This window comes from Rhyacophila brunnea, unplaced genomic scaffold (genome assembly GCF_057557595.1).
Source record: "Rhyacophila brunnea isolate RB1 unplaced genomic scaffold, BYU_Rbru_1.0 scaffold_6, whole genome shotgun sequence".
In the NCBI taxonomy this organism is placed as follows: Eukaryota; Metazoa; Arthropoda; class Insecta; order Trichoptera; family Rhyacophilidae; genus Rhyacophila; species Rhyacophila brunnea.
In genome coordinates this window covers 1,844,898-1,859,516 of record NW_028233276.1, presented here as the reverse complement: position 1 = coordinate 1,859,516, position 14,619 = coordinate 1,844,898, and the positions used below count along the sequence as shown (strand labels likewise).

General features: G+C 30.1%; 1 protein-coding gene across 2 annotated transcripts in view; it reads right to left on the bottom strand.

The window, feature by feature from the left end:
* Positions 1–14,322, bottom strand: part of LOC147065090 (scavenger receptor class B member 1-like) — a 79,061-nt gene extending 64,739 nt beyond the window's left edge. For both annotated transcript variants that reach the window (XR_015071718.1, XM_085956288.1), the window contains exon 1: positions 14,180–14,322. The gene's annotated coding sequence lies outside the window, so the exon portion shown is untranslated. The remainder of the gene's footprint in view (positions 1–14,179) is intronic.
* Positions 14,323–14,619: the final 297 nt, after the last annotated feature.

The following is a 14,619-nucleotide window of genomic DNA, read 5'->3' as shown; positions in this document are numbered from 1 at the left end:
GAAATGAAACTTTATATTTTCATATGAAAGCCTATAAATACCAAGGTGGCAAACAAAATGCCAAATGTTGTCTGATTTATTTCTATAAGCTATGCAAGCTATATCAATATTGATCCAGAAAGATTCAAATTATATTATCTGTACATATTGATAATTTTTCACGTTCTTGGATAAAGATGATTTCTTTGCATTCTTATCTGAAATGCGACTGTTTCACAACAACCAAGAGGTAATGTATAGGTAAATCATTATACAGTAACACCATGGGTACCTATTATTGTTAGCAGTAGCTCCATACTAGGCGATTATTTAAAGCCTACCTTATAAGAAAAATAGACTGGAGACATTATAAATTTTTAAAATAAACAGAACCATTAACTGTCGTCAGCGTCTTCAAGTATTGAATTTAGAATTCGTTAAAAAAATATGCTAGAGCGCCATCTGTTTTCAACTATTGTATTTATACGGATTATTCTATAATATGGACTTTATAGGCCGTGATGGTTACGTGACATCAGCCCCGTCTACCGAAATGTATACAATACTCTAGGCTCGTAAAGCGAAGCCTAGCATCTTTGCGCATAATATTATTTTCTATGAGTGCAGCTTTGTCCAAAATAATTAAAATTTGTTTTTAAAAATACAAATTAATCTCATGATTTTTATTGTAAGAATAACCTTTAATTTAATTGATTAATGCACAATAAAATGGTTCAGTCATAGACTAATGTTCTTTTTTCAGTTATATTTTGTCATATCGATATATTGATGAACGCTATTTGAATTTGCAATATATGTTATCTATATTCAGTGCATTATTGTGTTTTCTGAGTGTAGATAAATTATCTGATATTATACACTAAATCATTCGTCGGTGTTTTAAATATTTAAGTATCTATCTATACCTATCGATATTGCTTGCTAAAATTATTGAAACAAGCATTATAGCAAACGATACCAATCTGCGAATCACCGATGATGCAAATGTAGAAAGATTTACGTATACTAGTAAGGAACATACAGGCAGAGAACTTTGCTAATAATTATTATAAAAAGTATTATAAAATTTATTTTAATCTGTCACGCTCTGTGATGCATTCAATCACGATACAGGAACTTGTTGTGTCTTATAACAAAAAAAAGTTATATAACAAGGTGATTTAAATATTTTGTAAATATTTTGTATCAACACAATTGTAATTATTAATCCTGTGCCGGGCGTTGTTTAACCACTGATAAAATTATTTCGTTTTATATAAATAATGACATTCCAAGAATAAAACTATTCACAGTCAATATCAATATAATTAGTGACTTATGTACGTCAGAGTAGACATTATTCAAGGACTTTAGTTACATTTTCTTAATATTTTTCGTTGCAAATCTAGTAAAATACGTGTGCTAAATTATTATGTATGGACAAGGGCGTGACTGCCTCATTAAGAATAAGTGGTGATAATATTGCATAACGAAATCTGCAAACACAATAGAAACATGTCCTGACATATCACATCAAAATAGCTGCTAATTCATAATATCAATGATGAATCTCAAGTTTTATTGTTTGCGTTACCAAGCCGGTATAATTGATACTTGAATATTTTTACATCGATAAACACTAGACTAGACTGACTAGACAATAATGTCCAACGCGTTGATCGTGATCGACCGGCCGATGGATCGATTTTGGACGATCGTTCCATAGGGCATAAGCATTGCCCACTGAAGAAGGAAGCCGATACATTACACGACTGGTCCTACTTTTCGCCCCTCCCGTTGTCTATGGATGACATGTCATTGCCTGTCATTGCCTATAGAGTGCTCATACTGACGCGTCTGTCGTGTTCATTTCTCGGAGTACTCTTAGTTTCAGATTTCTTTTAGACTATTTTAACGTATCTTGGAGACCTTGGAGTTCATCTGATTTATTGGTTATGTGTTATTAATAATTGAAAGTGACGATCAAATAAACTAAACTTCTTCTGTGTATAATGGTACGTTTACATTTGACACTAATATCGTCATATTTATGTATGACACCATATTCACTTGAGTGTAAACAGTAAGTATATTTGTATCTGCCACTTATTTTGCGTGTGTCGACTCTCACCTGCCACTTATTCAATCTACTTATATACGCAAATGTAAACACCGCGTATTCGACAAGTTCGAACTTGGAGCGATATATCACCGAAGTTGGACCACCGTCTACTTTTATGTCAAGTACCTGACACATTATTCGTAGTTTAACAGGTACCTAGTGAATTGCATATGTATATTTCTAAAACAACGGACAATCAATAATCATAGGTACACCATGAATGTATGCCCAACGTTTACGTTAATAAATGTACTGTAGCGATCTGTCAAAAATCATAGACAATGAGAAATAAATCGGATGTGCCGTGTTCTATGGATTTTGTTCGAAAATAAAATATCGCTTGTTCTCGGCACATACGATTAATTCTGATGCACTCTGTGAAGAAAAAATGCGCTTTAAATGGTATTACCGAATTCATTTTGGCCCACACCTGCACTGGTATTATGATAATATTATATTGAATATGCAATGACGATCAAGTGCTAGATATCGCAATGTTACTGTTAATCGTTCTTCTACGCATTTCTGAATTGTGTGTCTTGTTTTTTGGCAAAAGGTCCAATCTTGCAAACTAAAGTTCACAAATTGAGTTGGATCTTCGATTTTAAACTCTGACATTAAACGGAAGGCACCTAGTTCTTCTCGTCGCTGAATCCATTCCCGCATCCATCTAGACCATTTTTTCCTCCTTTTTGTTGCCAAAAGACTTATAGAAAGATAGAAAATAATAACACTCGCTGCTTTCTTTTTTAACATTCCCATATTGACAACTGACATAACGTTTTTGAGAAGTATACGAAATAAGTGTCCGAATAAGTTACAATACCATATGTAAACACCGCATATATTTATTCCAAATGTTGCCATTGAATAAAGTGTCGAGACTTTATTTCAACGAGAAGTATACGAGCATTTTATGTCAGATCCATGCAGGTGTAAACAGTAAGTGAATTTTTATGTCAGACACATAAAATAAGTATAACGGTATAAGTGTCATATGTAAACGTACCATAACACAGTATATACACTTCTGTGTATACACTAGGACGTTTGTCAATGTTACAGTCGATTCTAAACGACAATAACTAATATCTTATTTTACTCTTCAGTCATTATAGAATACCAAACTCTGCTTGCTAGTACCTACGTTATCAATAAATAGTATGGCAGTGGACCACTCGTTGGTTGCGCAAAAAGTTATGCTCAGGCTTTATTAATATAAAGATGGCGGTGGGATAGGCCATAAAAATGTAAATGGCCAAAATTGGTTTTATTATGCAGGAGTTTGAAATGAGGTCCGTCCAATTACTTATGGATAATACATAAATTTCCGTCACCAAAAATTACTCATTGAGCAAAATATCTCTTGAAAATTACATATTAATAACTCTGGAAAATTACTTTCTTCGTACCTTGACAAAAATAATTACCATTTTATGTGTAAACGGTTATGGTGCAATAATTACATTATGATCACGTCATGTACTATCATATGCTTGTACGGCAGAAAATTTAGCAGGTATATGGATTCGTAATTCCTCGGAATATTTTGAATGATCACTATCTCTATAAATTCAATTATGGAGAGTGCTTACTCTAATTAATGTATTATTACTTGCGGTATTGCATCCATAGATAATATTTTGAACAGAATCCAATCTGCAGACCATAGATAATCAGCGCTCGAAATGGAAAATTTTAAGAACCGGATCGCTCGTTAATTTTCTAAAAATATTAACATAGCTGTCTAATTTTATGCGTGTTTTATAAAAATAAGTATGTTAGATTTTTTGTATTCCAGCTAAAATGGTAAAATTATTGTTTCCACGAGACAGAGCAACAATGTTGCCGATTTTACGACCCGGAACGGCGCTCTGGTACTCTCCGGTTCATTTCGAGCCTTGTAGATAATAGATAATAATTTAATAGAAAATCCTCTATAGAAAGAACCACTAAAAACAAAGAATATGCGATTTTTACACGAGTCGAAAATGTGTAGTTTGTATAAAATGATAAAAAAAAACGTTAATTGAGTCATGCGAGTGTCGATGAAGCACGGTACGCGTGAGGTGACCTCATTGTTATTCTGGCGATTTCGGCAGATTTTGCTAACTGACAATGTTCGTTAAAAGGTTGTATACAATTTGTTATTTTGCTATATGGGCCTAAAATCCGTGGCTTAGTTTATTTTCTAAATAAGCAACGTAAGTCGATCTATCAAATACTACGATACATATTTTTATAATTTAATATCAATGTTGCTTTAAATTAAACAAATAATATTATTGTAACTTAGTAATATTCCACGTCTTATTTTATTTATCAATATACAATCAGGCTGTACTTGCAGATAGGTACATAATGCGTACATAGGAGAGGATAATAATTAAAAATCGTATGATTGCTGTCGCGTTGCTGACCCAACAGTGACTTTAAGATACTAATATAATATTATCACATAAAAAAACCAATTTCTTGAATAATCTTCAGAGAAAAAGATATATTATTATATGTTATCAACCGAAAATAAATAATTTGTAAAATACTCGGTGTAATTATTTTGGTGTCAAGCAAAGAATCTGTGAAACAATATCTAATAATTTTAATTTCGCAAAAATATGTTACTCAATTATTATTACAAATTGATTGAAAACCGTCTAGAACATGATTTTAGCTAAACTCGCCTAAATTTACGCGTACACAGTTTTTGACATTTTTAATGCAATGAGGGAAATTTATTTGTCGGCCACAGACATAATATTATATAATTGAAAAGATTCAAATTGGCGGACGATGACTGTTTTCCATTTGACGGCTACACATCTTAAACTGCGTGGCATGTCATCAACGACTGCTCTATACTATAAAATAAGCGGTGGACTCTCAGAACTCTATGTAGACAGCATAACCATGAAATTGACCCACAAAAACATTACGAAATACTAAACAACACAAGAACACTACACAAAATATTTAATTCTGGCCATATAAATGCAGGAACATAATTAACTACTTTACTAATGTAACTAACCCTCCCAACTACCTTGTACGAAAAAGTAATGGCATGATTATTTAAAAAAAATATATACATATATACCTACTTATATATACTTAACTGAAAACTGAAAGTTGCTTTGTGAGATTTTTGCACGTATCTCAACAGTGCAACGGGAAAAAACAAACCTCATTGCTGCTATTGCAATATTTTTTTTGAAGTTCATGTACTTAGTTTCATTACAGTAAAGACATACAGTTAAAATAAATAATTATTTAATTAGCATAGTTACTTAGAGACTAATTAATATTTTTAAAATATAATTAAATTATATTTTTATTCAACAAATAATTAATATTTTTTAAGAAATTCTTTATTTGAAATAGGTAGTCTATAAAATAAAAATGTGATACAATTTATTTCGAATATTTTATTTGTAAAAATTAAGATTTAAATGCCGCCTTTTGGCGTCCACATGATATTATCTTCCACCACGCGTAGTCACTTATAACAAAGAATACCTAAATAACTACAGGCAGTCTGCAGTTATTTAGAATCCTATAATACCTACATGTTTACTATACTATTAAAAATAATGTTGAAAGGCGAAACCCGGGTATAAGGTATTGTTCAAAGCGTTCAAATCATTATCAAGCCATCTAAGCACTTCGAATAAAACAACTGTACTTTTATTTACAAGCAAGTCGCGTTGCCAACTTAGAGTTTTTTGCCAAATCATGCATTTTTTTAATTAAAATTTTCAAAAAAAATTACATATGTTAAACATAACAAATTATTAATTTAAGACGTTCACAACATGACATTTAGAAGAAAATAAATATTAATAGACATCTAGCAAGAAAAATACGCAATGGCATTAAATCTAGCGTTTTTGACATCGTAAACAGTTTAAACATTTTCACAGATTTGCATGAAAATCAATATTCTGGCTTCTTGTACCCTATAATGTTATTTTACCGATAACCTAATTAAGCGTCGTGGGTCCCAGGTTCGAATCCTGGGTCTGGCAAGTATATATATATATTGTTTTTCAATTTGATGAATGAGTCAGAGTATGGCCATTATAGGTTAAGCAAGTGGCTGACATCCATTTCTCGTAAAAACAAAATCTGTTAATACAAACTTCCACTCTGTGGAGGCCAATTTATAAGACGATACATCAGTGAAACGGCAAATAATTTTCAACTATAGGCGCGACGAAATTTAGGACTCGCTGGCATTCGGAGAGCGAACGTCGAGGTGTCAATACGTCAATTTGTTTCGTGATGGCGACGGGGGTATTAATTCTTAAATCGTGTAAAGATGACTAAAAACGTTACCCATTTACTTGAAAAAGAAAACATGTCAATGAATATAATATTATTGTTACTAATAGAACAATAAACAGAACACTAAATGGACGCATGTTAGATTTATATAAAAAAATATATTTCGTTCGGCATGCGTCATTTGCACCCGCAACCCGCAATCCGCACATCGCCTAGCCACGATCTTTTTAGACCATGCCTCAACTGAGATATAGCCTTGTCGAAAAAATACGATATACGTTATGACTAATTTTCATACCTGATTTTTTTTTTTGATTCTGCGACTTAATACGATTTTCTACGGCAAAATAATTAATTCTTTTTCAATATGTTTTCTTATTAAAAGTATGACTGTTTTTTTACAGCTAGTTTCTTTTCTTTTTTTCTTTTTTTTATTATAAGAAAATCTATCGTTTTTTTCTGCCAATTAGCTTATTTTCTTCAATGGCGTTTGGCAACACTGCAATCAAGTTACTTTACTTGTCATATGACTTTGCATACATAAGTGTAGGCAATCGAAATTAACAAGTATTTCCATGAAACTAAGTTCATTTTTATTACTTAGTAACAATAATTTATCAATTTTCATTTACTACTGTAACTATAAGGTAATATCATAGGAAAAATTAAGTGACCGTTAATTGAATGACTATAAGTGAGTGATATATAATTAAAAAATGAGTTAGGAGTATCACAACATCGGTCAAATACGTATTTAAGCGTGAAACACGATTCAAACATATTGTAACTGATATGTATGAAATATATTATAAGCATTTTAATCTTAAAATAAAATTACATTCCTTGATATCATATCATACTGCGGATGCCAGAAGAGGCCTGGATGGCCTGTTCTTTAAGAAAACCGAATTCCAGTATCATGGAAGGCCGTCAAATACTATCTACACAGTTTATACGGCGTAGATAAAGGTAGGGATTGCAATACCGGTATTTAAAAACCGATATTCAATTATTAATCTATACCGAAATACCGGTTTCAGAAATAAAAAAATACCGGTATTTTTGGTACACATTTACATTTTTTGGAAATTAATATAATGTTATTTTTCATTACTTACTACTAACTCTATTGTATATTAAATTTAGTGTATAATTAGTTTATCCCGCCAAAACACAGTTAATATAATATTGACTGAAATAAACAAAAGTTAAATAATATTAAAGCAAAATCTCTCATATTATATACATACTTACATAATTATTGTTGATATGAATTAACATAACGAAGAAGAAAACATCCGTAGTAATTTTTTTTCAATTATTCTATAACTTTACTATTGATCCAACTTGATAATATAATCCAACAGACGTTGATCTCGAGAGAGATTTTCCTGTAAGTATAGTATTTTGTAAAAATTATCGGTTTTAAAATATTATGATCTATACGTACATATTGATAAAAGTCAACATTGTAAATATAGGTAGGTAATTTAGGTTGCTACAAATAGTATTTAAAATAAATTTTATTAGTTATATTTATTATTGGTACTTTTTTTGAATGACATGTTTTGATGAATACCGGTATTAAAACCGGTATTTAATACGAAATACCGCTATTGATATATTAATTCGGTATTGCAATCCCTAGCTACAGAATGCTGGTATGACTGAAGAAGGTATGACGCAAGAAAATTGGCGAGTGACATGGATTCTTGGAGGCGTCAAGTGGTGTTCATATACTCCAACTAAGGGGTGGACATGGCCGAAGAAGAAGAAAATAGGTAAACAGAAAATTTACCACAGACAAAATATTAATATTGTAATACCACTGTGTTAATCGTCGTTATAGTTACTGCCTTTTTCAAGAATTATTACAAAAAAAACATTAATATAGCCATAAGCCATGTCAATGGTCATAATATAACATTCAATTGGCGGAAACTTAAATAATTCAGATACATATTATACAAAAAGACGCGTCTTTCAGTATTATAAAATGTTCATGGTGATTAATAAATTTATTCTATATCAGAATATCAAAATATCAGAATTATTATTTGCATAGGAACTATGTAATTTTAATATCTTCTTAAAACATTAAATAAACAATATGCAGTAGGTAGGTATATCAATATTTTTCCTCGGAACAGTAATAAAGTATTAGTTTTAAGCAAGACTTCATTTACATCATGTTGAGAATTATAGTTCATAATAAGTAGAATTTTTAATTGTAAATTTAACTTTTAAGACAATTTACTCAACTTGGTTACCGCTGTACCAATGTTCAATCCTCAGCGCTTCGATTGTTTTTTACTAAACATTTATATTGAGTGTTGTTTGATTTAATAAAACGCAAGTTTTTCTAGTACTTATTCCACTTTTAATCAATAAATTAGGACCGGTTTCGTCCGCCTCAGAGGGACGTTTTCAACATGGTTAGTTATAACATAAGTTGCATTATGCATACATTAGTTGAAAATGTCCCTCTGAGGTGGACGAAACCGGTCCTAATTTATTGATTAAAAGTTGAATAAGTACCCACTATAAAAAATGCGTTTTATTAAATCAAACAACAATACAATGCAGTTCCACCATGAATTATTGACAGTTAAAAAAATAAAAGAAATTTATATTGATATTATTTTGTTAAGAAGTGCAAAATAAACCTACATTCTCCACTTTGATTGTGTATTACCAATATGAAGTAGTGCTGCAATAATTTTAATGGCATCCTATCGAATAAAAAATGCACAGTAGGATATTTTATCGCCTCTTTCATGCATTCTCAGCGATAAGCCTGGTTATAATCATTTGTATAGTGGTAACACTATGAACTCTACGTAAGCTAGTATAATAAAATACCACAAATTATAACAAATTTAATCTACATAACTTAGTAACAATGAGCACTGATTTTTCAACTTAGTACATGAAATTCGGTAGACAAATTTTCATCAGCTGAATGCAGAACTATTCTAACTTACATTTGAAATTTTTGAGGAGAGAGTTTTTTGAAACAACTTACTGAAATTATTTATTATCTTAATGGATAAATGGGTGCATCATATTTTAGTAGGAGTTTGAACAAAAAAAATGGTGCATACACTTGTCCATATAAATAATAAATAATTGAAGTAGGCTGTTTCAAAAAACACTTCTGCAAAATATTTCAAATGTGAGTTAGAATAGTTCTGCATTAAGCTGACGAAATGCAATCTAATGCATATTTTCAACGTAGTCGAGGAATGAAACTAAAATAATTTAATAAAATCAAAATTGAATAATTATGCCAAAACGTTAAAGTATGGTAAGTCAATACAACAGAATATTTTAATATTATAATGATTACGATAATCTACATTACATTTTCATTACATCTATACACTACATTTTGAAGCAGGGTATTGAATGCGAGAGTGTCCTACGAAAATGAAACAAACATTATAGACGTGCAATACTGTGTGTTGCAACCTTCAAACAGTGGCGATGGTTAGAGGTAGGGTGGTAAGATTCGACATAAATAGTGCACACTAAGCTTTGTCAGTCAAACTTATTTGTTTTCATCGAACTACGAATACAATTTGCAGATGGTACTGATTAGTTTTAAAAATTAAATTAAACCCTGCCTAAACCAAACCATAATAGTTTAGGTATGCTATGGGCGATCCGATAAAAATAGTACAAACTTTTCAATAATACTTATCTGTTTTCGTTGAATTAACAATACATAATATTACAGATGGTGTTGGTTAGTTTTTTTTTAATTCTTAAGCCCTGCCTATACAAAACCATAATCGAATCATGAAATATTCTAATAAATATTTGTAACGCCTTTTATATTTTTTTCATATAGCTTTACAATCCGGTGCAGGGGATCTAAGCCGCCCCACGACTGGTTTCGTACCAGATTATTCAGCGAGAAATTGGTGTTAACCACTTTTTCAACTTATTCGATGCACCCTTTAGGTCCTAAACACTAGTGGCAAAGTGTTGAGGTAGGCTGTTACGATCCACCATAAATGGTTCATACTAAGCTTTGTCAGTCATACGTATTTGTTTTCATTGAAATTAGACCACATTTTACAAATGGTGTTGATTAGTTTTTAAAATTCAAATAAACCCTGTGAAAACCAAGCCACAATAAATAAGAGTAAAAAAAATACTCGTCCATCTATAAAATATTAAAAATTATGCAATTAACTTTGAATATTTTGGAGATAAAATAATATTTTTTATCTATTATAGTTTGGTTTAGGTAGAATTTAAAAAAAAATGAACATGTGTAATATTATGTATTCTTAATCCAACGAAAACGAAAACGAAAAAGTGTTCAAAATTTATCGTATCGCCCAAAATATACTAAAACTATTATGGTTTGCTTTAGACTGGGTTTAATTGATTTTTAAAAACTAGTCAATACCATCTGTAAATTATTGTAGTCTTAGTTCAGTAAAAACAAATACGTTTATCTGACAAAGTTCGATGTGCACTTTTTATAGCGGATCTTAAAAGCCTACCTCACCATTTGCTAGTGCCGGAAACACATATTTTGAAAAACAAAATGTGAATTTTGTCAGACCCGGAATTTTAACACGAGACCCTCCGACTTAGGGATTGCAATACCGAATGAATATATCAATACCGGTATTTCGGTAGATCTTATTGAATACCGGTATTTGTCAAAATATATTATAGAAAAAAATAAGTAAGTACCTATCAATAATAATAGAATTATTAAAATCTATTTTATAGCAACCTACCTACATTTATTATGTTGGCCTTTATAAATAATATGAGTATAGATCATAATATTTTAGAACTGCTAATTTGTACAAATACTTTAAGGCCGGGTACAGGAAAATCTATCTCAAATTTAACCTTTGTTAGTTGTACTACCACGTTGGATCAATAGTTATAGAATAATTGGAAATATTTTCTACGAATATTTTCCTTTTCAAAATACATATATTAATTCATCGCCAAAATTCTATACATTTGAGGAATTTTGTTTTAATATTATGTATTTAACTTTTGTTGGTTTCAGGCAATACCTATACTCGTATTTGCATTTTGGAAACATTAAACTTATACATTAAATTTAATATTGTACAATATTATAGTAGTAAGTAATGACAAAAAACAATAAATTTATTTTCAAAAAACGTAAACGTGTATGCATTCTTAATACCGAAGATACCGGTATATTGGATTTTTGGTATCGATAAATAATTGAATACCGTTTATAAAATACCGGTATTGCAATCCCTACTCCGACTTAATGATCAAATACGTTTCCACTCGGCCATCGTGGACCGTTTTTATGTTATTATAATTATTTAACTATAATTATCGTCATTTTTTCAATGTATGTAGATACTCACTTACTTATATTAATTATTTTGTATGCATGCTATATGAATATTTAATTATAATATATAAGAGATTATTCATAACGTGGAATATGTCAATACAATTAATTCAATAAAAATAATGTTTAATCAGGTGAGTCGAATACGTCAAATTGCAATTCACTTTTCGCATTCCGTTTGAAAAATATTACAGATATGCGATAAATTTTAATAAGTATATTAAGCTTGCGATCATCCACCAATTTATTCGCGCGAAATACGAAAAGAAAGGGTAGAATGAAAAAAAGAATAAAGAAATAGATTTCTACCCACGTAGCACCTCAAATTGTAAGTTCATTTTGAAGTATAGTGAATGGAGATGATAGTCTATTAAAAATCAACTAAGTTCGTGCCAAAATGTGTGAGTTTTATCAATATAATAATATTATACTGACCTGCCGTTGGTAATACCAATTGGGATGGCAATAATTCTGTTCAACCGAATCACTGTTTTATATAATACTGTTTTATTAATAATATGTCTTTGTGTGTTATGTTGTGAACGACTTGAATTAATAATTTGTAATATTCACTATACGTAAAAAATAAGTAACTTTTGAATTTAAATATTTGGCATGTAGTTTTTATAACCGAACAAACGGATAGACAAACAGAAACTAAATTTTATTATTAGAATAGACATTATAAATTATGAAATGTAAAATTGTGCACTTAATACCCGTAAGTATCACAATATTGATAAGTAAATGTAAATTGCGTGTAGTAATTTCATTTTACCACATTTTTATTGGCTTTAATATTTAATTTTGTTGACCATCAACAATAAATTGATAATTATTGAATTACTAAAATATTATAACAATATAAAACAGTAGCTCACACAATATAATATTATAGATAGGTATAATGTAAATTTATGCAGTTAAAGAATTATTACAATGTACTAAGTGTATTGTTGTAATAAAATAATAATTCTTTGATCAATTCTTAAATATTATGCAGTGAACAATGATATTGCTAAATAAAATGTTGATTGATGACAGTTTTGTACTATTATTATTATTATTATTATTATAAAAACGGTTTTAGCGTCCCTCGTTTCACATTTCAACGTCGCCTGTGGATATCAGTGGCGAAGGGTGGAGGTAGGCTGTTAAGATCCGGCATAAATACTGCATATTAAACTTTGTCAGTCATATGTATTTGTTCTTATTAAACTAAGACTACAATTTTACGGATGGTGTTGGTTAGCTTTTAAAAATCAATTAAACCCAGCCTAAACCAAACCATAACAGTTTTGATATGCTTTGAGCGATAATAATAAATAAAAAATAATATTATATACTTATATAAAATATCCAAAATTATGTGTGATTTAATGACATTATTTTAGATATTCTATAGATAGGCGAATATTTTTTTGACTATTTTTTTCAATTCAATTTATTAATTTTTTTAACATATTGTGGACATTACAAATTATAAGTTTAAGACGTTCACAACATGACATAAATATAAATATAACAGTGTTACATAAAAAAGAGATAGATCAGTAGATAAATTAGATAGGTACAAGGAAGTACACAGGATGAGTTAAGCAGACCCTATTTTAAGAATTTATAAAACAACGTCCACTTAAACTCATTCTCACGTAAGTGGAATATATCAACACCCGAAGCAATTTCGTTGAACATAGTTATCGCCCTCCCAATTGGCATTACCAGTGGCAGGTTGGTTCTGCACCTTGGGAGAATAAACAACTGATGGTCTCTATTTCTAAGATAGTTATCAGGGACGCACAGGTCAACACTGCCCAGAATGGCAGAGTTCTCATTTATCTAGTATGGCGTGGTTTCGCGGGGTTTAAGGGAATTTTGAAAAAACTAACCAATACCACATTCTGTAAATTGTAGTCTTAGTTCAATGAAAACAAATGCGTATGTCTGACAAACTTTAGTGTGCACTATTTATGTCAGATTTTAACAGCCTTTCTCTACCCTTTACCACGTGTATATTAACATATTAGTATGGTAAATATTGTTTATGTAAGTACCTGGAAATCAACATCATTAAAAATATGAAAATTTATTGCCCATTCATAATATGGATGACGAAAAACCGAAACTCACATTGCTTTCAATTTAAATTATATTTCCATCAATAGCGTTGATTTTATTTAAGTAAATTAAATTGTATTTTGAAAGTGATTACAAGTTTCATATTATATATTATTTATCAATGGGTTCATTTTTATTATATACCTACCTCATCTCATTAAAAATTTTGCATAAAATGAAATATGTATAAAAGAATATAGTTATTTAAATATTTTTATAGTTTAATCAGATTATTGTAATGTTAAAAAAGTAAAACAGGTTCTATAGATTATTTATTAAAAATGTATATAATATGAATAAATTATTACCGTGTGGATTCCCCGTGCGTTGGAACACCACTTGTTGATAATACAGAAAACACACTGATATTAAAAATAATAAACAATAATCAAATGCCTAACAATTATTGTTCGCATTCACATCCATCTGCGATGGAGTACCGGGTTGAACTGAATCGAGAATCAAGTATCAACTGAGTATTGACCGTAAGGGCAAAGCCTATCATTCAATTTTCCCTCCTTACTACGAGTATCACCCATTTTCAATGTTGTTTTTAATGTTATCATAAAAAAATAGTATTAAAATGTAATCAAGCGTTTTTACACTAATGAATAATCATTTATATTTTGCGAGTGTATTAATAAATTCAGGACCTGAGGATTGTACGAATACAAGTGCAACAGTGGTGCAGTAACTTTTATATTTTGTAAATAATTATGTATTATTCTCAAATATTTCTTATCATTCT